Source organism: Macaca nemestrina, chromosome 1, assembly GCF_043159975.1.
Source record: "Macaca nemestrina isolate mMacNem1 chromosome 1, mMacNem.hap1, whole genome shotgun sequence".
Lineage (NCBI taxonomy): Eukaryota > Metazoa > Chordata > Mammalia > Primates > Cercopithecidae > Macaca > Macaca nemestrina.
Window position 1 is genome coordinate 24622418 of NC_092125.1, and position 27006 is coordinate 24649423.

The 27006-nt window shown below is 37.4% G+C and overlaps 2 long non-coding RNA genes across 5 annotated transcripts in view; one reads left to right on the forward strand and one right to left on the reverse strand.

The window, feature by feature from the left end:
- The window catches only part of LOC105492971 (uncharacterized), a 151656-nt gene that overhangs the window by 64792 nt on the left and 59858 nt on the right, over positions 1-27006 (reverse strand). The window lies entirely within an intron of this gene.
- Positions 8852-16255, forward strand: LOC105492976 (uncharacterized). The gene is made up of 3 exons (XR_003020738.2): positions 8852-9003; positions 14098-14489; positions 15764-16255. It is a non-coding gene; the product is annotated as an uncharacterized lncRNA (long non-coding RNA).

Below are 27006 nucleotides of genomic sequence, written 5' to 3' on the forward strand. Positions count from 1 at the left end.
TGATGGTGACGTACTGATGGGGTTTTGGTGTGGGTGTCCTTTCTGTTTGTTATTTTTCCTTCTAACAGTCAGAACCCTCAGCTGCAGGTCTGCTGGAGTTTGCTTGAGGTCCACTCCAGACCCTGTTTGCCTGGGTATCAGCAGCGGAGGCTGCAGAAGATAGAATATTGCTGAACTGAAAGTGTTGCTGTCTGATTCTTGCTCTGGATGCTTCATCTCAGGGTGTACGCAGCCTGTGTGAGGTGTGATGTGTCAGTCTGCACCTCAGTTGAAAATGCAGAAATCACCCATCTTCTGTGTAACTCACTCTGGGAGCTGGAGACTGGAGCTATTCCTACTCGGCCATCTTGGGTGTCACCTCGCAATTTCACTCCTGACTCTTAAGAAACTTAGGAAAATACAGGTTAAAAAAAATTTTGGAAACGTTTCAATGTGGCCACTAGTAGATCTACGACTTCCTCCTAAATGACATCATATATTGGCAAGGATGCGAAGAAGGGGGAACACATACACTGTTGCTGAAAATGTAAATTAGCACGATCATTATGGAAAACAATTCCTCAACAAACTTCAAATAGAACAACCATATGATCCAGCAATCTCACTACTGGGTATATATCCAAAGGAAAGGAAATCAGTATGTCAAAGAGATATCTGCATTCCGTGTTTACTGCAGCACTATTCACAAGAGCCAAGACATGCAATCAACCAAAGTGTCCATCAACAGATGAATGTCTAATGAAAACATGGTGTATACATATATATGTATAATTGTGTGTATACATATGTGTATATATGTGTGTGTTTCATATATATAATGTATATGTATATGGGGTGGAGAATAGGTATATACGGGGTGGAAAGGAAAAAGAAGCCAATGTGAGTGTATTAGTACTGCCAAAGGAAACAGGTTTGATTTGTCTGAATAAGGACAAGAATTCATGTATTCATAGGTGAGGTTTATAGATACAAAGATACAGCTAAATAGGAGGATTATTGTTTACATATGTCAAAATATTATACTGTACCCCATAAATAAGTACAATTATTATGTATCGGTTAAAAATAATAAAATCAAAACATAGAATATAAAGCAAAATAAGAAAAATTATTACACAAGGGAAGAAATATAAAATGATACAAGAAACACAAATTATGTAAATTAGAGAAATTAATTAAGCTTCCATCCACATAAAAAAAGTCTCTCATCTTGAGTTATAATACAAAATCTAACCTCAGACTGTTTAAAGGAAACATACATAAAATAAACTGTCCATGATCTATCAAACAAGTGTCAAAAATATCAAGGTTTACTCTATTAAATCAGACAAAGAATTTAAGGCAAAATATTAAACAGTTTCTATGGACTAAATAGTATAATCCAAATCGATTGAGTTGGAGTTTACTCAAAAGCAGAGCCTGAGAAAAGAATGTGTATGCAGGTAATTAATTTGGGAGGTGATTCTAGGGAACAAAAGTAATAGAACAGAAAAAGTGGGTGAGGAAGGAGAAAGAAGCCAATGTAACTATGTATTATTGCTGCCAAGGGAAATAGTGGTTCGATTTGTCCATATAAGGACGAGAAACGGGAAATTTATTCATCGGCTCCCAATTGTTATTAGCGGAGGGTTGCCCGTAACGGTTTTTATTCCTAAGTACTTCCAAACTGCATGTGTGTATGGGCTGAGTGGGCTCACACAAGAGTCCTAAGCTTTGAAGAAGTCCCTGAACATAAAGTGAAAGACTTGATGGATGAGCTTAAGGCACACACTGTTAGCCTGAGATAAGATGAAGCCCTCACAAAACTGTCCATTACAGCTGTGACTGGAATTAGAGATAAAGCATAGAGGTTATGATTCAGAGCAACAGAGAAGTCTGATAGGACAGGGTTCTCTGAATAGGTGATGTTTGAGCGGGGACTTAAAGAAATGGAGGAATTGAGTTGTGTGAATATTTAGGGGAAGAAAAACCCAGGCAGAAGGAACACAAGGATGAATTTTTAATGATGATGAAAAGCCTTTAAAGAGTTTGAACAGAAGAATGCACTGACTCTCATTTTGAAACAATCATTTTTGCATTTTTGTATAGGTAATGGAGAGAGTGGGAAAAGAATGGAGGTGAAAAAGAATCATAGAGAGCCTAAAATAACTATACTTAAAATGAGTAAAGAGAAAAAAGGAGACAGGAATCTGTATAAAAGAATGAGATACTATTTTTAAAAAATCACACATTTGAAAACTCATCAAAAAATAAGATTATGGTAATTGAAATTGAGAAATTGGCTTAAATAGCAATTTGACACACTGACAGACAGAAATAGAAAACTGAAAGATATGTCTGAGGAAATAATTCAAAATGCAGTATGAGAACATACAGATTTAAAAAACAGGAAAGAGAAACTAAAGGACAGAATGAGTGAAATGAAAAGGTCCAATATAGAGTTCTAGAGAGAAAAAGAGAACAAAAATATCTGAGAAGAAAATGACTGAGAATATTCCATACTTGATAAATGATGTCAGACTAGACTCAAATTGTGTGCCATATGCAAATTAATTAAATTCATATAATTCATTGTATTACCCAAATAAAACAGAAAACCTCCTAATTATTTCAATAGATGCAGAAAAATCATTTCCTAAAATTCAACATCCATTTATTAATTTTAAAAAACCTTGGCAAACAAAAAGTAAAAGGGAATCTCCTCTAAAATGGGCAATAAATGAGAAAAATATCCAGCTAAGTTTTTGTTAAATAATGCAATATGGAACATTTTCTTCTTGGCTTGGTAATAATGCAAGAATTGACACTAACCCACCTCTGTTCAGCATTGCACTAGAGATCCTAGCAAGTTAAACAAGGCAAGGAAAAATAAGAAAGACATAAATATCTGAGACAAGGAAAAATACTTTTATTATCAAATATAATTGTATTAATAAAAAATCCAAAAAACATTTAAACTACTGGAAATAATAAGTGATTTTAGGAATATTGCTCGCTTGAAGATTATGTTACTCAGGGTTCCTCAGAGAGACAGAACCAATAGGAGAAGGATAGATAGACACACAGACAGATAAGATTTATAAGGGAATTGACTCATGTAATCATGTAGAGTCTCAGAAGTCCCACAAGAGACCATCTGCAAGCTAGAGACCTTGAAGTATGGGTAGACTGGCTAAGTTCAATTCCAAAAGCTTCATACTAAGGGAGCTGGTTGTGTATGTTCAGTACAAAGCCAAAGGACTAGAACCTGGGGGGCCACTGGTGTAAGTCTTTAATCTAAAGGCCAGACAGCTTGAAGTTCTAATGTCTAAGAATAGGTGAAGAAGAGTGTTTCAGCTTCAGGAAAAAGAGAGAGAAAAAAGAAATCACCTTTCCTCTGAATTTTTGCTCTATTCAGGCCCCCCAACCTATTGGATGATGCCTGCCCAACTGAGGGAGGAGAATTCTATAATGAGAGAATTCTATAAACAGTAAGGGAAAAGCATCAAGTAACATAAAGGGAATCTCCATTAGACTATCAGCAGATTTCCCAGCAGAAGCTTTGCAGACTGGAAGGGAATGGACTGTATTCAAAGTGTCAGTCAAGAACACTATACCCGGCAAAGCCATCCCTCAGAAATGGAGGAGAAAGAAAGTCCTTCATAGACAAGCAAAGGCTGAGGGAAATTATCATCACTAGAGCAGCCTTACAGAAATACTTAAAGGAGCACTGCAACTGAAATTAAAAGAGTAATAATTGCTATCATAAATACACACACATGACACTATAAAACTCACTAGTAGAGGCTGGGAATGGTGGTTCATGCCTGTAATCCCAACACTTTGGCAGGCTAAGGCAGGCAGATCACAAGGTCAGGAGTTCGAGACCAGCCTGGCCAGCATGGTGAAACCCTATCTCTACTAAAAATACAAAAAATTAGCTGGGCACAGTGGCGCATGCCTGTAGTCCCAGCTACTCAGGACAATTGCTTGAACCCAGCAGGCAGAGGTTGCAGTGAGCTGAGATCATGCCACTGCACTCTAGCCTGGGTGACAGAGTAAGACTCCATCTCAAAAAAAAAAAAAAAAAGAAAAGAAAAAAAAACTCACTATTAGAGGTAAATTCATAATCAAAATCAGAATACTCCAAAACTGTACATGTGCTCTGTAAATATTTCTAATCCCTAGCATAAAGGCCAAAAGTAAAAACAGAAAAAAAAAAAATAAATAAATAAGTAAATAACTACACCTACGGTTAGTTGTTAAGTAACTCGCAATATACAAAGATGTAAATTAAGGCAACAAAAATATAAATTGTGGGGCAAGATAATAAAAGTCTACAGTATTTTTATGCAACCAAAGTTAAGTTGTTGTCAGCTTAAAATAGTCTATTAAAACCACAATTTTTTTATATTAGCCCCATGCTAACCACAAAGAAAGAAATTGCAGCTGACACACAAACAAAAGTAAGAAAGAAATTAAAGCTTAGCACCACAGAAAACCACCATACCACAAAGGTAAATAAGAGAGGAGGGAAAGAACAAAGGATCTACAAATCAACAAGAAAACAATTAATAAAATGGCAGGAGTAAGTCCTTGCCTATCAGTAATCATCTTATATGTAAATGAATTCAATTCTCCAATTAAAATATATAAACCACATGAATCGATCAAAAATAAGACCCAACCATATGCTGCCTACAAGAGACTCCACTTTATCTGTAAGGACATGTAGTTATTTACTGTAAACCAAAACTAGATTGTAAGGTTTAATGAATAGGAAGATATTCCATGCAAACTGAAATCAAAAGTGAGTAGAAGTAGCTATGCTTATGTCAGATTAAAAAAGGATCTTACAATCTATTTTTGGTTTACAGTCAAAAATTATTTTAAAACCCCAAAAGGTCACTATACAATGTTAAAGGGAAATAACAAGAGAAAATAATAAGAGAAATAATTCAGGAAGAGGATGTAATAAATAAATAAATAAATGTATATATATATACACACACACACACACACACACACACATACACACATCTAATATAGGAGCACCCAAATATATACAGCAAATATTATTAGATCTAAAGGAAGAGATAGACTTCAATGCAATAGTAGGGAACTTCAACAACCCACTTTTAGCAATGAACAGATCATCCAGACAAAATAAACAAACATCACATTTAAACTAGACCAGGCCAGGTGCAGTGGCTCACACCTGTAATCCCACCACATTGGGAGACCAAGGCGAGTGAATCGCTTGAGCTCAGGAGTTTGAGACCAGCCAGGCCAACATGGTGAAACTCCATCTCTACTAAAAATACAAAAATTAGCCAGACGTGGTGGCACACCCCTGTAGTCTCAGCTACTTGGGAGGCTGAGGCAGGAGGATCACTTGAACCTGGAAGGTGGAGGTTGCAGTGAGCCAAGATCCTGCCACTGCACTCCAACCTGGGTGACAAAGCGAGACTGTCTAATAAGTAAATAAATATAAAAAGATAAACTAGACCAAATGAACCTTACAGACATTTACAAAACATTAAATCCAACAGTTGCAGAATGTACCTTCTTCTCAAATGCACATGGAGTGTTCTTCGGGACAGATCATATGTTAAGCCTCAAAGCAAATCTTAATAAGTGTAAGAAGATAGGGATCTTATCACATGTGTTTTCTGATCACATTGGTATAAAACTAGAAATCAATTAAAAGAGGAACATCAGAAACTGTACAAATACATGGAAATTCAACAACATGTTCTCAATAATCAAAAGATCAATAACAATATTAAAATGGAAAGTTTTTAATTTCTTGAGGTAAACAAGAAAGGAAAAATAACATACCAAAACCTATGGAATACAGCAAAAATAGTTATTAGAGGAGGGTTTATTGCAATAAATGCCTACATCAAAAAAGGAAAAATACCTCAATTTAAAAACCTAATGTAGGCCATGATAAAGACTTCATGATAAAAGCTTCAAAAGCAATTGCAAAAAAAAACCCCAAAAACTGATAAGTAGGAACTAAGTAAACTGAAGAGCTTCTGCACAGCAAAAAATAAAATAAAAATAAACAGACAACCTACAGAATGGGAGAAAATATTTGCAAACTCTGCATCTCACAATGGTCTAATATCCAGAATCTTTAAGGAACTTAAACAGATTTACAAGCAGAGAACTAATAACTCCATTTAAAAAAGGGATAAATGACACGAACAGACACTTCTCAAAAAAAGACATACATACAACATAAAACCAATAAGGATCCCATTTTTTTTCTACAAATGCTTTCGTTTTAACAGCAGACATCTCACAAGCTGAGAATTCAACTTTAGTTGTAATTCTCAGGAAATATCTCCTTCATTTACATAAAGCGTACACCAAGTAACCAATGGAAACCTCTAGAGTGTATTTAAACCCCAGAAAATTCAGTAATGGAATTCTTGAGCCCCTATGCTTGGGCCCGCTCCCACACTGTGGAATGGTTTGTGTTTGACTTAGCAATTTCAGCCTTATGGCTACAGGAGAGATTCTTCTCTAGGGCATACGTAGAAGCTCTTACACTGTCTATATGGAGATGAAGACAGGAATTCGAATCCCTGAACTCAAACTTTTCTTTCATTGCTTTGTCCAGCAACATTAGAAGAAACCAACCAACATCATTATATTCCCTGGTTTTACACAAATGTTTGAAAGTGTCATATACAGAATTACCAAGTTCCTTGCCTTTTGTAAATAACTGATTTACATATCCAATGCAAATATTTTGTGTATTTCTATAAACATTTCACACCATGGACTATGAGAGTACAGAGTGCTTTCTATATATTAGAAGTAGTGGCCGGGCAGTGGCTCATGCCCGTAATCGTAGCACTTTGGAAAGCTGAGTCAGGTGGATTGCTTGAGCTCAGGAGTTCAAAACCAGCTTGAGCAATGTGATGAAACCTCATCTCTACCAAAAACACAAAAATTAGCCAGGCATGGTGGTGCATGCCTGTGGTCCCAGCTACGTGGGAGGCTGAGGTGGGAGGATCACTTGAGCTTAGGAAGTTGAGGCTGCAGTGAGCTGAGACTGTGCCACTGCACTCCAGCCTGGGCAACAGAGACATTGCTTCAAAAAGAAAGGTAGTGTTCTGAGCATTTTCAGGTCTAATCAGATTAGAAAGAAAATTCCAGAAACCCCAAAACCAATTATGAAAATGCATCTTCAAAATTCTTTTCCCCAAGAGCCATTCCTGGTACCAAAATCTTTATTAGTCAGGGTTCTTCAGAGAGACAGAGCTAATAGGATATAGATAGATGGATGGATGAATAGTAGGTAGGTAGGTAGACAGATAGATAGATAGATAGATAGATAGATAGATAGATAGATAGATAGGCACATAGATACATAGATAGATACATAGTTACATAGATAGATGAGAGGATTTATTAGAGAAATTGGTTCATGCAATTATGAAGGATTAGAAGTCCCACAACAGGTTGTCCGTAAGCTGGAGATCCTGAGATGCTGGTAGTGTGTCTCAGCTCAAGTTCCAAAACCTCAGAGACAGGGGAGCTGATGGTGTAACTCTCAGCCCAAGGCCCAAAACCTGAGAACACAAGGTGTTACTGTGAAACCATCCTCAGAAAATTAATAAAAAGAAATTGTTAGGACTTTAACAAAGGCAACAGCTTTGCATAGAAGCATTGCGAAGCATTAACCAGCTTGCCCTATAGCCCCTTCCCCGACAGGAGAATAGGACCTGGAGACAGGAAACCTAAGGACTTCCTAGAACTAAATCAAATGGAAACACTTCAGCTATGACAGGAAATATCCCCTGTATTTACACAGCGTGCACACCAAGTAACCAATGGAAATCTCTAGAGGGTATTTAAATCCCAGAAAATTCAGTAATGGGACCCTTGAGGCTCCATGCTTGGGTCCACTCCCACCCTGTGGAATGTATGTTTGTTTTAAATAAATCTTTGCTTCTGTTGCTTCATTCTCTCCTGCTTTGTTTGTAGGTTTTGTCCAATTCTTTGTTCAAGATGCCAAGAACCTGGACACACCTGCACCAGTAATGTATTTTGGCAAACCAGCCAGGAGGTAAGCCCAAAGTTTAGGATTTGTTTTTCTCATTTTCCTTTCTGCTTCATACAGGAGAATCTCTCCCTCTCTCTCTCCTTTGCTTTCAAACTTAGGACCCTTGGTGGGCAGCAGCTAAATACAGAGGGAATGGCAGATTTCTGGCCAGGGCCACTCTGAAGGACTATTTTTAATGTTTTCCGTTTGTGGTCCCTGATCCCTACATGTGGCACAGCTCAGAGTGAACTCACACGTTTTAAGTGATGTAAACCTTTTCTTATGCTAAATTCTTCCCTTAACCAACTCAATTGGCTAAGGACAAAGGAAACCTACCCAGCCTCCAGTTCCTATCATTAGTTCATGGCTATCACTAGTGGAATGGGAAGCATGGGAAAGCATGGTCTTATCAAATTATAAGGATGCTGGAAGTTGAGGCCTTCGTCCAGGGACAAAACGAAAGCTCATAGTAGGTCATTGCCTCTGGAAGGAAAGTGGCACTGGTGCCCACTTAAAGTCAGATTGGACCGCAAAGGGGGACACCCCAGTGGATCCTCTGGACCTCAACCTTTCCAAAGGGGATGCCCTTGACAGATGTTCTGTGGTCTAGTACTAAACCGTTCTTAGAGTTTTCTCTCACAGTTGCAATACTGTTTGGCTCCAATATTGTTTGGAATCTGGAGTTTGCTGTTAAATGAGAAAGTGGAATGGAGTTGTATGCATTCAGGCTTTTGTGCTGCTGTTCTCAGCAGGGGGCCTGGTTAATGTGTGATGCTCTCCTTTGGTGCTGTTTGGCTCCAGTGTTCTTTGGAGTCTGGGGAGGTTTGTCCTTTAAAAATCAAACTGCCATGGAAACTGCTTTACCTGAAATTTTGGTTCACAGCCTTCCTTGCATAATCTATTGGGGCAAACAAAGTAAAACCAGCAAAATGGCATTGCTATCTCATGGCTAGGATTCCAAGGTAAAAGTTATTGAATCTTCATTCGTGTGTGTATATACATGTCTACATGTGTTTATTTGTATGGATACTTATTGTTATATGTTGTGTCTACCAAATTGGCTTATAAGTAAGAGTGCTCATAAATTAAGTAAATTAAGCAATTTTCAAGTTCACATGACTTAAGTATAACTTTACTAAACAAGCTGATTTTAAAATTATTGGTAAAATAAAAATGGAAATGCTTTCAGAATTGTCAGCATACATTTTTGTCTGGATTTTATATTTGTCTCTGCTAGATATTTTAAGATATCAGGGTTTGGCAAAGAAGGTTATAAAACTACAAACCCAGCCAAAACAAAATGATCTTGGTTTGCATGCCTCTTTTTGACAAATGAGAATAATTTAATGTTTGCTAAATCTTCTGAGTTATTGGCAAAATTACCCATGTATTTAACTTTGAGACTGTTACTTAGGTTTAGGTGAGCACCTGATGTTCATTGGTATTAAAAACGTGGTTAACAAGGAAATAACTAATTTTAAATTCTAGTGTCTAATGTCTCAGTTTACAGAAGTAATCTAGATAAACTGCTAAAAGTAAAAGAATTGAGTACAGTGAATGGAACAAATATTTTATGTAAATTTTTTGTGTAAATTAAAATCTTAAAATTATTTTTGATGCTCATTTAATATCTGGATCATTTCCAATTAAAAAAGAGTTATGATATGAGGAAATATGTTTCTAAAAATTGTGGAATTGTTCTTATCTATACATGCCCATATGTGATAGTTCAGGACTTCTGGCTTCTTATGGTTTCATTAAAGTTTTAGGTTACTAAGGATAAGAATTCTAGCTTATGCATAATTCTGTATACAAAATGTGTCAGAAAGTGTTGTGTTATTAGTGAGAAAAAGAATACTTTTGCCTAATTCAGAAGTTACCTAAAAGTTAGTTCAAATCACAGATTTGAAAAGGTTATTTTTGAACAATGTAGTAAGGAACCAGTAAGTAGGGGATGACAATGTGGAAAAGTTTAGATAATAAAATATTCTTTAAAACCTGATAGAGAATTGAATATATTTGCTTAATTAACATTTTCATAGTTAAGGGTTTTAGTCTTGATTAAAGTAAAATGAGAAATATTATAAAGAAATGTATTGGCAGTTTGGCAATCCTTTTTTTAAATGTAGTTAAGCATGAATCCAGATTTAGTGTGGAGCCAAATTTCACATACATGCTCGCATTACTTTACACTATGTTCATAGTTTCGTGTGGATAGTGCTGGCACCAGCATGCTTATTGGTCATGTGCCCAGAGTGAATTTCTTGATTGTACAAGATGTATGGTAATATTGGTAGGCTTAAGGCTATTGAATTGTGTATCAGGAATGAAACATTCACTCTGTGGATTTTTGGGATAACACTCTAACCTCCAGTGTAGATTGACTAGGAAAAGCTTAAGGTTGGTTTCCTGTTTGTTTTTGTTTTTAATTTTCATTCATTTGCTGTTTATTCTCCTTTGGGCTTTGCATATGTATGTATATATACAAAACCATGATTTTTTTTTTTAGGTTCTAATGGAAGGCTTTTATTTGGTTCTGTGAATAGTTATTTTGTCTCCTATGCATTTCTAGCAGGTCACCATTTGTTCTATTTATTAGGAATCCTTAGGCTACCTTTGTCAGGCCTGCAGGAATTAATGGAGCATGGAGCACACCAGCTTTTTAACTTTTTGGAGTTTAAGCTTCCTGATATGTTAGGTGTGTTGAGTATACTTTTGTAAATAGAATTTGAGTCATCTCTCTCTCTCTCTCTCTCTCTCTCTCTCTAATTTCTCCAAAATTTGTAAACTATTTGTGAACGTTCTTAATTCATAGTAATGTGTTTGTTTGCATACAGCCAAGCAAGGCTGCTAGGTCTGCTCAGGAGGAAAGAACCCAGAAATGCAACATGCTGGCAAAAGGGTAAAAATTTCTTACCATTCAGACTCTGGCCTCTCTCTCTCTCTGTGTAAACTTGTTAAATGAATGGTAAAAGTCACTGTTTACCTCCTCTGTAAAATTTGTATTAATACAAAAAAGAATTCTGAGGCTAGTCTTAAACTGTAGTGAATCTGGTGTGCTTTGTGTGTCTTTCTGTATTATTCTGTCAGACAGGGGGTACCTTAGGATGAAATGTGTACCTAGGACCCCATAGGTCCCCTGTTCAAGACAGCTCAGCAAACTTGTCAGTCATGTCCTTGGGGGCTTGACCTTGTAACCATGTGGCCATTCTTTCTCTTTTCACAATGGTGTCCCAGGTTTAGGGTTTAATTCCTGGCTTAGGGAATGAGTCCTTTGTCATCTGTCTGTCTGTGTTTTTATATGTGTTGTATATATAATATAAAAGAGGTTTAATTAATTGGTTTAAAAATAAGAGCTTAAATCAAATATTTTGTCAGAAAAGTAAAAAGTGTAATGTCTTTTAATTAGTTCATGTTACTTAAATAATCTTTGGGAAATAAGACAGTTTTAAAGATTATTGGTAAAATAAAAATATCTTCAAAATGCAAACATTTGGTCTAAATTATGCAGGTCAGATATTAGGTTTGTTAAATGCTTTAAGGTCATATACTGCTTCTTTGACTTTTAAAATTTGTTCAGTTTATTTGAGCAATTGATTCTAGATAAGACCTGGGGACATGTGAAATTAGCCACATCCCCTAACTATGCAAAGAAAGTTATAAAGAAAAGATATTTTATATAAGATAGGATTTTGTATGGTAAATTATTGTCCTAAAGTAAAATAACTGGATGTTTCAAATGGGAGATGTTTAGGACAACCCAGAAAGTCCAAGCATGTTATAGATGGTCTGTGTAAGTTGTGAAATTATTTATAAAAGAGAATTTATGCAAGAAATGCTGTACAATTTAAAGGAGATTAGGCCTCCTAAATGCTTCATAAAATGTCACTACTTGCCTGCTTTACAGCTGAGTAAGGCCTGGGACACATGGAGTTAGATACTGGAAAGAGATAGACCTTATCTGAACTTCTGTCTGGGTCCTAGGCTCCACACCTAGCACATAATTAAAATCCTGAACTTACCAAGGTTTTCACCCAAAGTAAAAGTCGCTAAGAGTTAACATTGTAACATGTAACTGAGATTACTGAAGAAACAGTTTTACATGAACAGTGTGTTAGCATAGTCAAATATGTTTTTGGTAAAAGATTATAAGATTGGGAATATGGATTTATTTTTTGCCTAAATGGTTAAAGGATTGTTTTAAGTTAGGCTAAAGCTAAATGTTTGAACAAACTGTGGAAGGTTTGTAAAAAAAAAATAAAATCTCATGAAAAATTCTGTGTGTGAACATATTGACTAAATTTAAGGGGGCATTTGCTGGTTTTTCCATAAATTAAACATTGAAATAAAAGCACAAGCAGGGTTTTCTTAAAGCATTGATGTGCTCTTTAACAAATATTTGCAAAGGGTTATAAAAGGTTTATGAGAATCTCACCTTGTGGTCAAACTGATTAAGATTGGAAAGATTTGTCTATAAAGTTTTATTTAAAAATTGGGGTTAACATTAATAGTATACTAATGCAAGAGCAAAATTTAGTTTTCTCTCTTAAACAAGATTTTCATGTAATATTAAAAGATAATGGCTGAGTGTGGTGGCTCACACCTGTCATCCCAACATTTTGGGAGGCCAAGGTGGGAGGATCAACTGAGGTCAGGAGTTTGAGACCAGCCTGGCCAACATGGTGAAATCCTCTCTCTACTGTACCAAAATTAGCCAGGTGTGGTGGTACGTGCCTGCAATCCCAGCTACATGGGAATCTGAGGCAGGAGAATTGCTGGAACCTGGGAGGCAGAGGTTGCAGTGAGCCAAGATTGCGCCACTGTACTCCATTTTGAGCAACAAGAGTGAGACTGTCTCAAAAAAAAAAAAGATAATTAAAGATTTTTGTTTGCCCTTTGAATAAAACTACTGAAATAAAGAAGGGAAAGACAAGAGACAGATTGTTTGGAAAGCCTTCCATTTATCAATGAGTAAAGGTTTTTGCCTTTAAAAAAATTTTTTTTGAGTCATTATTTGGCTAAATGAATGACTTGTAACCTGGAATTTTATTTCATAATATCAAGTGTTTTAAACCTTTAACATATTTGATAGGCTTCCCAAAATCAAAATTGCCTTTTTCTGACTTCTACCTTTGAGATGCTACAGAAGGCCCCTGAAGCTTCCAAAAGAGAGGTAAACAGAATTATTTGACATGTTGAGTTACATGAGAAGCACTGTCAAAAGTAGTTTTTAAAAACGTTTAATCTTCAGGTTAGGTTTTAGTGAATGATATTAATATATGTTACAAAATTGTATAGAATTTCTAAAATTTTAATATGTCTGATTATATGCTATCAATCATAATTATGGATATTATGTTAAATTATTGTAAACCACAGAAATAACCAAATTTCCTTGTCAATTGTATTTTTAACTATTTAAAGTCATTTCTACAGTTAATTACTTAATACTGATGCAGTTTCTGAAAATTTCACAAGCACAAAAATCCTAGAATATGGTGTCTTTGAGAAGGTTCAGTAAAGGAAGAAAAGAACCCTAAAAAGCACTCTTGAATACAAGTTTCTAATAACTTTTTAATCATATCATTTGAACTGGGTAAGAATTCCTGGAACCTTAATGAAAAGAGTAACTGGGTTATAAAGCTGCTAACCTAAGTAGAGCAAAAATTAATTAAATAACAAGAAAATACTTTGCCAGATTTTCATGCTAAATCAGCTGATACTTAAATTGTTTAGATACACAATTTGAATGAACTTCATGGTCTAAGAGTCAAATTACCTTTTTTAACCCATCAGTTACCAGTACTATGCACCTAATTTGGAGAAACGACTGGTATTCAAGAGGATGTAAGTCTAATGTTAATTAAGCATTGACTCATGAAGAACCATGTTGGCCACCTTGTCCTTCCTGAGTCCTTAAAGCTTTTATTATTAAAAGTTCTGCATTCTGTCACTCATTATGGAAAAGATAAAATGATACAAATTGAATATATTGGTGTGGTGACTTATAAATTGCTAAAATAGTTTATAACCAATGTTTCATCCCATATTCCTAGGAAAACAATTAAAGCTTCAGATATATGTGATCACCTGATGGACCACTCAAATATTTTATAAAGGGATTTTATTCAATTTTTACCTTCAATGCATGTTTTCTGGTTATATAAATGCTCTCCCACACAAGAGGGCTGATGTTATAACACTAAGTTATTATGCCACAGTGCATTTTCATCTGGTAAAGAAAGCTTTTTATGATTCACTGAAGACAATCAAGCCTTTCACAATCTAGAACCCAAAAATTGGATCTTCTGAGAACATCAGAGAAAGACTGTCCTTGCCATCCACATTGCAGCCAAAGTTTGGAAACTTGAACTTTGGGTTCATAATCTCACAACTGAGAAGTGTCCCTCCACACTCATGGAACTGTACACCCGTTGGAACCCTTAAGGTAAAACTAACCAGGGAAGTCCCTCCTCAGAAGAAAACATCCTTGATGTGAACAGCTTTTCCCAAGATCATGGATCAAGGCTTCTACTATCATGAGACACTTACCTATGAATATTTTTTCTTGTTTATGTTTCTATGAACAATAGAAATGAAAAAGAGATCTGTTGTGTGCACTTACGAGGTATATTTTTTATTTGTGAAGGATTTTGCAGGCAGCCTTATACATGGATAAACTTATACTTTGATAGATAAAAGATGAAGGTCCAGTATAAGTCAGAAACTTCAATGGTGCATATGTTGCTTCATAATCAGTTAGAAACAGAACATTGGTTCACCCCTCTTAACCCACATTATGGGTTAAAGAGAACATTGCCAGGAGGCCTTCACTCTTATAGAAGGGCATCATTTGTTAGGACCTTTTTCCATGGTTTGGAGTAAACAAGTCAATGATTAGAATGTATCCCTCATAATGGGCTCTATAGCAGATTCTACTGTAAAGGCTATGGTTACACAACAGACTTTAAAGTTCTTTTGAAAGTTATGCTAAATAATAGAACTGGCTAAACAGAAAAGTGTCTGGAGAAAACAGCAGATATTATAGAGATTCAGTTGTAGCAGATTAACAAAGAGACTGCTTAGTTAAGCAAGTAGACTCTTTAGCTCATTCTTTGATCTCTTTGATTTTAGGATGTTTGGTTTATGGGGGCCCTGGGTAAGGAGCATACTATCTCCAAGAGGACAGTCATTATATAGTCATATTATAGTCATAATAATAGTCTCCCTGGCATGCTGTATTCTCCCAAAGGCTTTAAATGTTTGCATGCAGCCATCTCTAAGATGTCAAATGGTCTCTCTTCAACTGGAGTGACAAGAGCTGAAAGAAGTGTGAGACCATGAGAACACTGTAACCTATGAATGACATACTGAGACCAGAAACCCAAAATGATGGTAACTGAGAGTAGTGCTAAGGCTCTAAGTTTTGGTCATACTCTCCCTATATGAGGACCTGATCAAAAAGGGAGAATTAAATATATATATATATATATGGTAGGCCATTGTTTTGGACTGAGCTCATGCACTAGCCCCAACAGACCAAACCAAACCAAAATGGAGTTGCTTGTGCTAAGACTTTAAGGAAACACACAGCTCCTAGAACAGACCAGGTTTTCTTTTTCTTTTGCAAATCTCTATAATAAACATTCCTGATAGCATAGGTATCCACACCCTGAAATTCCATTAAATCTTTTAACCAAATTCATTTTATCTCATCTAGAGACCGTCAAGCTTCATATGATCATGCGACAGGGGTTCCAGCCAGTTCCAGGTAAAGACACCACCCCTGGCCATCATGGAGCTACCCTGCCTTCACTAGACAGAGCATGGCAAGAGTTCTGTGATCTCCAATAGGTAGTGACTATGCCCCAAGCCAGCATGAAGCAGTCACAGAAGAAAGAGCACCAGATCCGCCACCTCCCATAAAGATTTATGGAGATTACATCTTTCAGGGGGGAAATGAGGAAGGAGAATAGGGCCTGGAGACAGGGAACCTAAAGACTTCCTAGAATGAAATCAAATGGAAACACATCAGCTATTTCAGGAAATATCCTCTTTATTTACATAGGGCATATACCAAGTTACCAATGGAAATGTCTAGAGGGTATTTAAACCCCAGAAAATACAGTAACAGAGCTCTTGAGCCCCTATGCTCAGGCCCATTCCCACCCTATGGAATGTACTTTCATTTACAATAAATCTCTGTTTTTGTTGCTTTATTCTTTTCTTGCCTTTTTTGTGCATGTGGTACAATTCTTTGTCAAGATGTCAAGAACTTGGACACACTCTACTGGTGGCACTTCTTTATCATTTCTTACTGCTTAAAAGTCACATACTCCTTGTCACTAGGTTCTAACTTCCCTTAAATGTTTCCACAGATAGCATCTTTAATGTTAAGAAACCTCAACTTTTCCATGTGAGATATTTTTCAGATTCTGTATTCCAATGGGTCCACCAACACCAGCCAGTTTGAAAATCCTCTCTGAGGAACTGACTCAGTGCAAGAATGCAGTTTCTATATCTTTATGATTTCCTCCCCCATTCCCCAACCAATCACCTCCTTTGCCCTCTACCCATTGAAATTATCTTAAAAACTCCAGTTCAAAACCCCTCAGGGTGGCAGATTTGAGGTTTCCTCTCATATCCTCATTTGGCTTCCCTATGATTATTAAACTCTTTCTCTGCTTCAACCCCTGCTATTTCAGTGTAATGGTATGTTATTGTGCAATGGGTAATCGAACCTGGTGATCTTATAACAGCTGGCATACGACTTGGAGTTCAAAGGCTAAACAGCCTGGAGTTTGGATGTGCAAGGGCAGAAGAAATGTGTTCCAGCACCAGGAGAATGAGCGAGAGGAAACTGTCTTTCCTTTTCTGTTCTATTCAGGCCCCCAACTGATTAGATGGTGCCCACCCACATTGAGAACAGATCTTCCCCACTCAAACCCCAACTCACTAATCAATCTCCTTGAGAGACACCATTACATGTGCACCAAAAAATAATGCTTTGCCAGTTCTCTAGGTCTTCTTTAATCCAGTCAAGTTGACACCTGAAACTAACCATCACAAAGGTCAAAAATTAAAAGTTTATTGTATTAAAATTATATATCATATATATTTTAAATTGTCAATAGGCAAGTTAAAAATCACGTATTAAACATCTCATTTACCTTTACCTTAAAAAACTTATGTATAAATGTAGAAGGATTAATAGTATTCAAAATTCACTACTTCCTAACCACCATAGTAATAATTTATTCAGGCAAGAATCAAAGTCGAGGAATGAAAGTACAATAAAGAATGATATATTCACGAAGTAAATGTATTGTTTCAAAGTATTTCTCCACAAAATACTTACCAGTTACAAAGGGAGAAATGGTAACTCTACAGTGGGGAATCTTTGTAGATATCAAAGCAACCTAGTTATCAAATTAATATGTGATAATAATAGAACCAATTGGTATGTTTTGCCTCCTGATGTGATATGCTCAAAAATAATCTAAAATTATTTTGATGGTATTTGCAAGTATGCATAATCTGAATCTAATCACGCTAAACATCAGGGAACTCAAATGGAGGGACAATATACACATAACTACACAGTGTTCTTTAAAAATGGAAAGGTCATAAAAGGGAAAGACTAAGGAATTGTTCCAGAGTAAAGGAACAGATTAAAGGCAATTGTTAAAGACAATGAGTCATCCCTTTAAAAAGGACTAATAAAAATTTAAAATATTAGCAAACTGCTTAAGAAGAGAAAGCACAAATAGCTAACATGAAGAATGAAAAATTGGACTTAAATCAGAAAAAGACAAAACACTTTACAAGAGAAGATATCCAAAATGGTACTTAACATCATTAGTCAGCAGGTATACGCAAATTAAAGCCAAATAAAATACTATTATACATCCTGAATGGCTATTATGGAAAAATGAAAAATGACAAGTGCTGATGAAAATATAGAACAATGAGAACTCCCAAATACTGCCACTGGGAAGATAAATTGATACAGCCACTTTGAAAAACTGGCAGTATTTCTAAACATGAAGAAATATATACTTGCAAATCAGAAATTTTACTCATAGGCATATAGCCAAAAGAAGTATATAAATCACATATTGACCAAAGACATGTAGTAGAATGTTCAGAGAAACTTTTCATAACATTTGTCATTTAAAAATTCAATGTAGAACAAATAATAAAATTGTCACATAGTCACGTACTGCCAATACTATACTACAGCAATAATAATTGATGATCTACAATTACACACACACAAAACAAAATGTTGAATGAAAGAAGTGTGAAACAAAATTAAATTTTGGGGCCCCAAACTCATTTAGCTAAAAGGAAGAGTCAAGCTAGGAGCTGGGTTATGCAAACCTGCATCCCGCTTTTGCTTCCTAAATAAGACAACTACAAGATGAAAGGCTACACACCTCCCCCATATTTTGCTCAAAATGAAATTCCTAGCGAGCTGTCAAAATTTCACCAAGGCAATGCAAATCGACAGCTTATCTTTATAGGTGCAGTCACCCATGGGCCACCAAAATAAATTCTTATCTGATTGTTCCCCTGCCCCATTATGTCTATATCTTTTTTTTTTTTTTTAATTGAGACAGAGTCTTGCTCTGTCACCCAGGCTGGAGTGCAGTGGTGCAATCTTGGCTCACTGCATCCTCCACCTCTGGGTCAAGCAGTTCTCCCACCTCAGCCTCCCGAGTATCTGGGATTACAGGTGTCCACCAACACATCCAGCTAATTTTTTGTATTTTTAGTAGAGATGGGGTTTCGCCATGTTGGTCAGGCTGGTCTTGAACTCCTGACCTCAAGTGATCCACCCGCCTTGGTTTTCCAAAGTGTTGGGGTTACAGATGTGAGCCACCACACCCAACCTGATCTATGTTATCTTATGTAAACTGTAGATTCACTGAGCCAGAACAAAGGCATAAATGACATTTTTCCCTACCTGACTCTTGCATGAAAATTGTGTGCTTCTCAATATCCCACCCTTTCCTCTTTAAATTTGGAGCCCTCAAAATCATCTGCAGAGAAAGGCATAGACCTGTCTCTGGGTTTGTCCTTAACTTTGGCAAATAAATCTCCTAAAATGATTAAGATTTGTCTCATTATTTTTCTAGATTGACAGAAGCTAGACACAAGTGTATATATATCACACACACACACACATATATATATCATTTTTACATTTCTATACACAGCTTAAACTGATCTACATTGTTGGAAGTCCAGATATTAGTTATCCTTGATGAAAGGTGGTAATTGCAAGGGAGGACATGGAATATTATTAACGTTCTGCTTCTTGATCTGGGTTTTGGTAACACAGGTATGTTTCTTTACAAAAATTTATTGAGTTATGTATATTTTTTCTGCATGTATATTTTACTTCAATTGAAGTTTTTAAAATTATATTTATTTTACTTATCAGATTTTCAAGATAAAAAATTTAATAATACACTGGTCTACCAAGGATACAGAAAAATAAGCATCCTTATGCTTGTCGGCATGGGGGTAATGTGGTACAACTTTGGTATAAAGAGTGTTAACAGGGGGGTGCCAAGATGGCTGACTAGAAGCAGCTAGTGCATACCTCTCTCAGGGGGTAATGTGGTACAACTTTGGTATAAAGAGTGTTAACAGAGAGGAGTGCCAAGATGGCTGACTAGAAGCAGCTAGTGCATACCACTTGACACAGTGGCAAGTAAACACTAGTTCTTCAAGTGGTTCATCCAGAAGGTCACATTGGGATTCATCCGGGAAGCATGGCAAACCATGGAAAGCAGAGAGGAGTGAAGCAGGACAGCCACCCCTGCTGGATTGGCACAGAACCAGAGGAGGCGCCCTACCATGGGAAAAGGGTGAGTGAGAGCCCCTGAGGAACTACATCTCCACCATGGACCTTTTCAATCATGAACACAGGAGATCTCCCTTGACCCTCCTGGACCTCCACACCAACATGGAGAGCTGCCTGGAGTCTGGACAGAGCCATGACTCAGGCCCATGTTGAGCCCCACAGGCCTTGGATCCCTGAATACCTAAATGCCAGCTGCTGTAGCCTCACCAACAAGGGAGGCCAGACTCCTTTGTACACCCCTAGTATAGGGGCCACATCCACAGTGCTGAGGAGTAAATGGACTTTAGGCCCCGCCTCTGCTGTACCTTACTGGGCAACGCCCTCTGGCCTGGTTCCCCAGCACAGCCACCCTACCCTAGCCTGATCACTGTGGCAAATCAAGGCTCTCCATTTCTCTAGGACATAGGTCCCAGAGGAAACAAACAGGCCCACTGTAATTTCCACTATCACAATTCCTGTCCCTGCTGCCCTCAGGATGGGGAGGAAGCGAAGAGCCTGAGAACTTTCATGGACCTCCAACATGCCACAGCTGCCATACAAAAAGGCAGCCAAACTGTCTTCCATGTAGGTCCCTCCTCTACTACCCCTCCCAGCTTGGGACCCCAGCACAGCCACCCCACCACTGCCTATTCACTTCAGTTGGTGGTGGCTTGTCATTTCCCCAGGATGGAGCTTTCAGAGAGCACTGACTGGACTTCTGCCATTGCCACCGTTGTGGTACCAACCCTTGCTTCCCTGGGCTGGAGAGGGAATAAAGAGCCTGATTGCTTTGCTTGCATGTCCAACAAGCCACAGCTGCCCTATGGAGAGCCAGCCAGATGTCTTCCTCACAGGCCCCTACTCCCTCTGCTTTTCATCAAGCAAGGCCAGCTTAGGCCTGCAGTGCTGTTGCTCCACGCCCAGTTTATCATTCCAGTTGGTTATGGCTCTGTGTTTCTCTGGAGTGGAGCCCCCAAAGGCAATTAACAGCCCTCTGACATCACCACCACTGTGGGTCCCACTCCTGCTATCCCCAAGCTGGTGAGGGAACTAAAAAAACCTGAACTTGTCCCAGAGCTGTGGTGTATAGCTTGGGAGTGCTAAGCAGGGATCTGTGATTAGCACTGAAGCAGGAGAGGAGCCCACACTCTCAGGCACTGAGAGAGGTGAGTCACGCAGGCTTGTAGGATAATACAGGAGCAAGACAAGCCTCCCTCTGCAGGGCCAGCCTGGAAAGTGTTGGCCTGTCTCCCTGCTGTGTCTTCTGCTTGAGGGAGCCCCATGGCCTGGAACATCTAAAATAGAAATGCAGACACAGTGCCAAAGACCAGAAGGGGCTTCTCGAAGGCCCAGCAGCAGACCTGGTGAGGGGGTCACCTTTCTCCCCACTGCACTGTGCAGAAGGGCTGCAAATGCCAGGAAATACAAAGGAGCCATGCAGCTAAGTAAGAGCCTCTCTCTCGCCATTACTGTTAAGCACCATCTACTGGACCACAGGCCAAACTACAACACCAAAAATATTTTGCTAACGTATCCTGTGAAACCAAGGGCAAGAATTCAGTCACAACTAAAGATCCTGCACAGAGCCTTGACCCTCTGAAAACATCCAGAAACAAAGCCAACTGACTATATTCAACTTATTCCACAGTTAAGGAAACACCCACCAACCCTCCCAGATGAGAAAGGATTAGTGCAAGAACTCTGGCAATCCAAAAAGCCACAGCATCCTCTTACTTCCAAACAATCCACTAGCTCCCCAGCAATGATTCTTAGCCAGTTGGAAATTACTGAAATAACAAGCAGAATTCAGAATCTAGATGGTAAGACAGCTCATGGAGATTCAGGAGAAAGTGGAAACTCAATCTAAGGAATTCAAGGAATCGAGGAAAATTATTCAAGAGCTGAAAGATGAAATCATCATTTTAACAAAGAACAAAACTGAACTTTTAGAGATCAAAAATTTACTACAAGGACATTATAATACAATTGGAAATATAAAGAGGAGAATAGACCAAGCTGAGGAAAGAATCTCAGAGCTCAAAGACCAGTTTTTCTAATCAACTCAGTTAGATAAAAATAAAGAAAAAAGAATTTTTTAAATGAACAAACGTCCAATAAATATGGAATTATGCAGAGACAAAATTTATGACTCATTGACATTCCCGAGAGACAAGAAGAGAGAATAAACAATTTGGAAAATATATTTGAGGATATAGTCCATAAAAATTTCCCTAATCTTTCTATAAAGGTTGACATGCAAATCCAAGAAATACAGAGAACCCTGGCTAGATTCTATACAATATGACCATCCCCAAGGCACTTAGTCATCAGATTCACCAAACTCAATGCAAAACAAAAAACAAAACAAACAAACAAACAAAAATCTTAAAGGCAGATAGATGGATCAAGACACATATGGAAGGAGCCCCATCTGTAGCAGTCTGTATACTAACAGCAGACTTCTCACCAGAAACCTTACAAGCCAGAAGAGGTTTCCTTCTATTTTTAGTTTCCTTAAAGAAAAGAAATCCCAACCAAGAATTTCATATCCCACCAAACTAAGCTTCATAAGTGAAGGAGAAATAAAATCCTTCTCAGACAAGCAAATGCCCAGGGAATTCATTTCAACTAGACCAGCCTTACAAGAGGTCCTTAAGGGAGTGCTAAACATGGAATTGAAAGGACAGCACCTGCTAGCACATAAACACACTTAAGCACACACCCCAAGGAGACTATAAAGCAATCACAATCAAATATATACAACAACCAGCTAACATAATGATGACAGGATTAAAATCTCACATATCAATACTAACACTAAATATAAATGGGCTAAGCACCACACTTAAAAGGCATAAAGTAGCAAGCTGGATAAAAATATAAAATGCAACCATCTGTTGTTTTCAAGAGACCCATCTCACATGCAATGCCACGCACATATAATCTCAGCCCACAGACTTAAACTAAAGGGATGGAGAAAGATATATCACGTAAATGAAAAACAAAAACGAGCAGGAGTCACTATTCTTATATCAGATAAAACAAATTTTAAACCAATAAAAATTAAAAAGGACAAAGAAGGGCATTACATAATGGTAAAGAGTACAATCCAACAAGAAGACTTAACTATCATAAGTACACACCCAACATTCGTGCACCAAGATTTGTAAAACAAGTTATTCTTGGCCTACAAACAGACTTAGTCAACCACACAGTAATAGTGGGCCACTTCGATACTTCACTGACAGCATTAGACCAAGCACTGAAGCAGAAAGCTAACAAAGAAACTCTGGACTTAAACTCAACACTTGATTAACTGGACCTATAAACATCTATAGACCACTCCACACAGCAATCACAGAAAATGCATTCTTTTTATCTGCACATGGAACATATTCTAAGATCAACAACTTGATTGGTCATAAAGCAAGTCTCAATACATTTTAAAAAATTGAAATCATACTAAGCACATTCTCAGACAGCAGTGCAAATAAAAATAGAAATTCATACCAAGAATATCTCTCAAAACTACACAAAAACATGGAAATTAAACATCATGGTCTTGACTAACTCCTGGGTGAAAATAAAAATTAAGGCAGAAATCAAAAAATTATATGAAATTAATAAAAATAGGAATACAACATGTCAAAATCTCTGAGATACAACTAAAGCAATGTTTAGAGGAAAGTTTATAACATTTAACTCCTTCATCAAGAAGGCAGGAAGTTGGATTAACATTAAACTCCTTCATCAAGAAGGCAGGAAGTTGGATTAACATTAAACTCCTTCATCAAGAAGGCAGGAAGTTGAATTAACAATCTAACTTTGCACCTAAAGGAAGAAAGAAAAAAGGAACAAACCAACCCCAAAAGATCAAGGAAACCGAGAGTTTCTTCTTAAAAAAAAAAAAAAAAAAGATTAATACACCCCCCAGCTAGATTAACAAACAAAAAAAGAGAGATCTAAGTAAGTTCAATCAGAAATGACAAAGATGCCATTCCAACCGATCCCACAGAATTTACAAAAGAACCTCAAAGAATACTCTGAACAACTCTATGCATAAAAATTAGAAAATCTAGAGGAGATGGATAAATTTCTGGAAATACACAATCTCTCAAAATTGAATCAAGAAGGGATTGAGACCTGAATACACCAATATCAAGCTCTGAAATGAAATCAGTAATTTAAAAATCCTACCAACTATAAAAAGCCCTGGACCAGATGAATTCACAGCTGAATTCTACCAGACACACAAAGAGAAACTGGTATCACTCCTACTGAAAGTATGCCAAAGAATTTAAGAGGGGTGGGGTTCCTTCCTAATTCATTCTATGAAGCCAGCATCAGCCTAATACTAAAATCTGGCAGAGACACAGTGAAAAAAGAAAACTTCCAGCCAATATGCCTGATGAACATAGATGCAAAATTTCTCAACAAAATACTAGCAAATGGAATTCAACAGTACATCAAAAGTTGCTACGCCACAATCAAGTAGGCTTTATTCATGGGATTCAAGATTGGTTCAACATATGCAAATCAACAAATGTGATTCACCACAGCAACAGAATTAGAATAAAAAACCATATGATTATCTCAATACATGCAGAAAACGCTTTTGATAAAATTGAATATCCCTTCATGATAAAAACCCTCAACAGATTAGACATCAAAGAAACATGACTCAAAATAATAAGAACCATCTATGATGAACTCACAGCCAACATCACACTGAATGGGCAAAAGCTGGAACCATTCCCCTCGAGAATTAAAACAAAACAAGGATGGCCATTCTCACCATTCCTATTCAACATGGTACTGAAAGTCCTAGCCAGAGCAATCAGGTGAGAGAAAGAAATAAAAGGATCTAAATAGGAAAAGAAGAAGTCAAACTACCTCTCTTTGCTGAAATATAATTCTATACCTAGAAAACCCTAAAGACTGCCAAAAGACTACTAGAACTGATAAACAATTTCAATAAGATTTCAGTATACAAAATCAATGTACAAAAATCAGTGGCATTTCTATACACCAATAATGTCTAAGCTGAGAGTCAAATAAAAAATGCAATCCCATTTACAATAGCCACAATGAAAATGAAATACCCTTGAATATAGCTATCCAAGGAGGTGAAAGATCTCTACAAGAAGAACCATATAACATTGCTAAAAGAAATCAGAGATGACAAAAATAAATGGAAAAACCTTTCATGTTCAGGGATTGGAACAGTCAAAATCATTAAAATGGCCATATTACCCAAAGCAATTTACAGATTCAGCAGTATTCCTCTCAAACCACCAATGCCATTCTTCAAAGAATCGGTAAAAACGATACTAAAATTCATATGTAACCAACAAAGAGCCTGAATAGCCAAAGCAATTCTAAGCAAAAAGAAAAAAAAAAAAGAAGAAGTATCACATTACCTGACTTTAAACTATACTATAAAACTATGGTAACTTAAACAGCATGATACTGGTACAAAAACAGACACATAGAGCAATGGAACAGAATAGAAAACCCAGAAATAAAGCCACACACAACCATCTGATCTTCAACAAGACCAACAAGAATAAGCAATGAGAAAAGGAGTCCCTTTTCAATACACGATGCTCGGATAACTGGCTAGCCATATGCAGAAGAATAAAACTGGACCTTACCTTTCACCATATACAAAAATTTAACTCAAGATGGATTAAAAATTTAAATGTAAGATCTCAAACTCTAAGAATCCTAGAAGAAAATTCAGGAAATACCCTTAGCAATACTGGCCTTGGCAAAGAATTTATGACTAAGTCCCTAAAAGCAATTGCAACAAAAACAAAAATTGAAAAGTGGGACCTAATTAAACTAAAGAGCTTTTGCACAGCAAAAAAAAAAAAAAAAACTATCAATAGAATAAGTAGACAATATACAGAATGGGAGGAAATATTTACAAACTGTGGATGACAAAGGTCTAATATCCATCTATAAAGAACTTAAGTAAACAAGCATAAAACAAAGAATCTCATTTAAAAATAGTCAAGAGATGTGAACAGGCACTTCTCAAAAGACAGACACTTTGTGGTTGGACACGGTGCTTCACACCTATAATCCCAGAACTTTGGGAGGCTGAGGTGGATGGATCACTTGAGGTCAAGAGTTCAAGAATAGCCTGGCCCGCCGGGCGCGGTGGCTCAAGCCTGTAATCCCAGCACTTTGGGAGGCCGAGGCGGGCGGATCACAAGGTCAGGAGATCGAGACCACAGTGAAACCCCGTCTCTACTAAAAATACAAAAAATTAGCCGGGCGCGGTGGCGGGCGCCTGTAGTCCTAGCTACTCAGGAGGCTGAGGCAGGAGAATGGCGTGAACCCAGGAGGCGGAGCTTGCAGTGAGCCGAGATCGCGCCACTGCACTCCAGCCTGGGCAACAGCGTGAGACTCCGTCTCAAAAAAAAAAAAAAGAATAGCCTGGCCAACATAGCAAAACCCCATCTCTACTAAAAATACAAACATTAGCTGGGTGTGGTGGCATGCACCTGTAATCCCACCTACTGGGGAGGCTGAGGCAGAAAAATCCCTCGAAGCTGGGAGGCAGAGGTTGTAGTGAGCCAAGCTCATGCCACTGCACTCCAGCCTGGGTGACAGAGTAAAACTCCATCTAAAAACAAAACAAAATAAAAAACAGACAGACACTTCTCAAAAACATACATGCAGCCAACAAACATGAAAAAATGCTCATCATCACTAATCATCAGAGAATGCACAGTGAGATACCATCTCACACCAGTCAGAATGGCTATTATTAAAAAGTCAAAAAACAACAGATGCTGGTGAGGCTGTGGAGAAAAGGAAACACTTATACACTGTTGGTGGGAATGTAAATTAGTTCAGCCACTGTGGAAAGCGATTTGGAGATTTCTCAAATAACTCAAAACAGAACTAGTATTCGATCCAGAAATCCCATTACTGGGTATATATCTGAAGGACAATAGATCCTTAGACCAAAAAGACACATGCACACTGATGTTCATCACCATGCTATTCACAATAGCAAAAACATGGAATCAACCTAGGTGCCCATCAATGGTCAATTGAATAAAGAAAATGTGTTACATATACACTATGGAATACTATA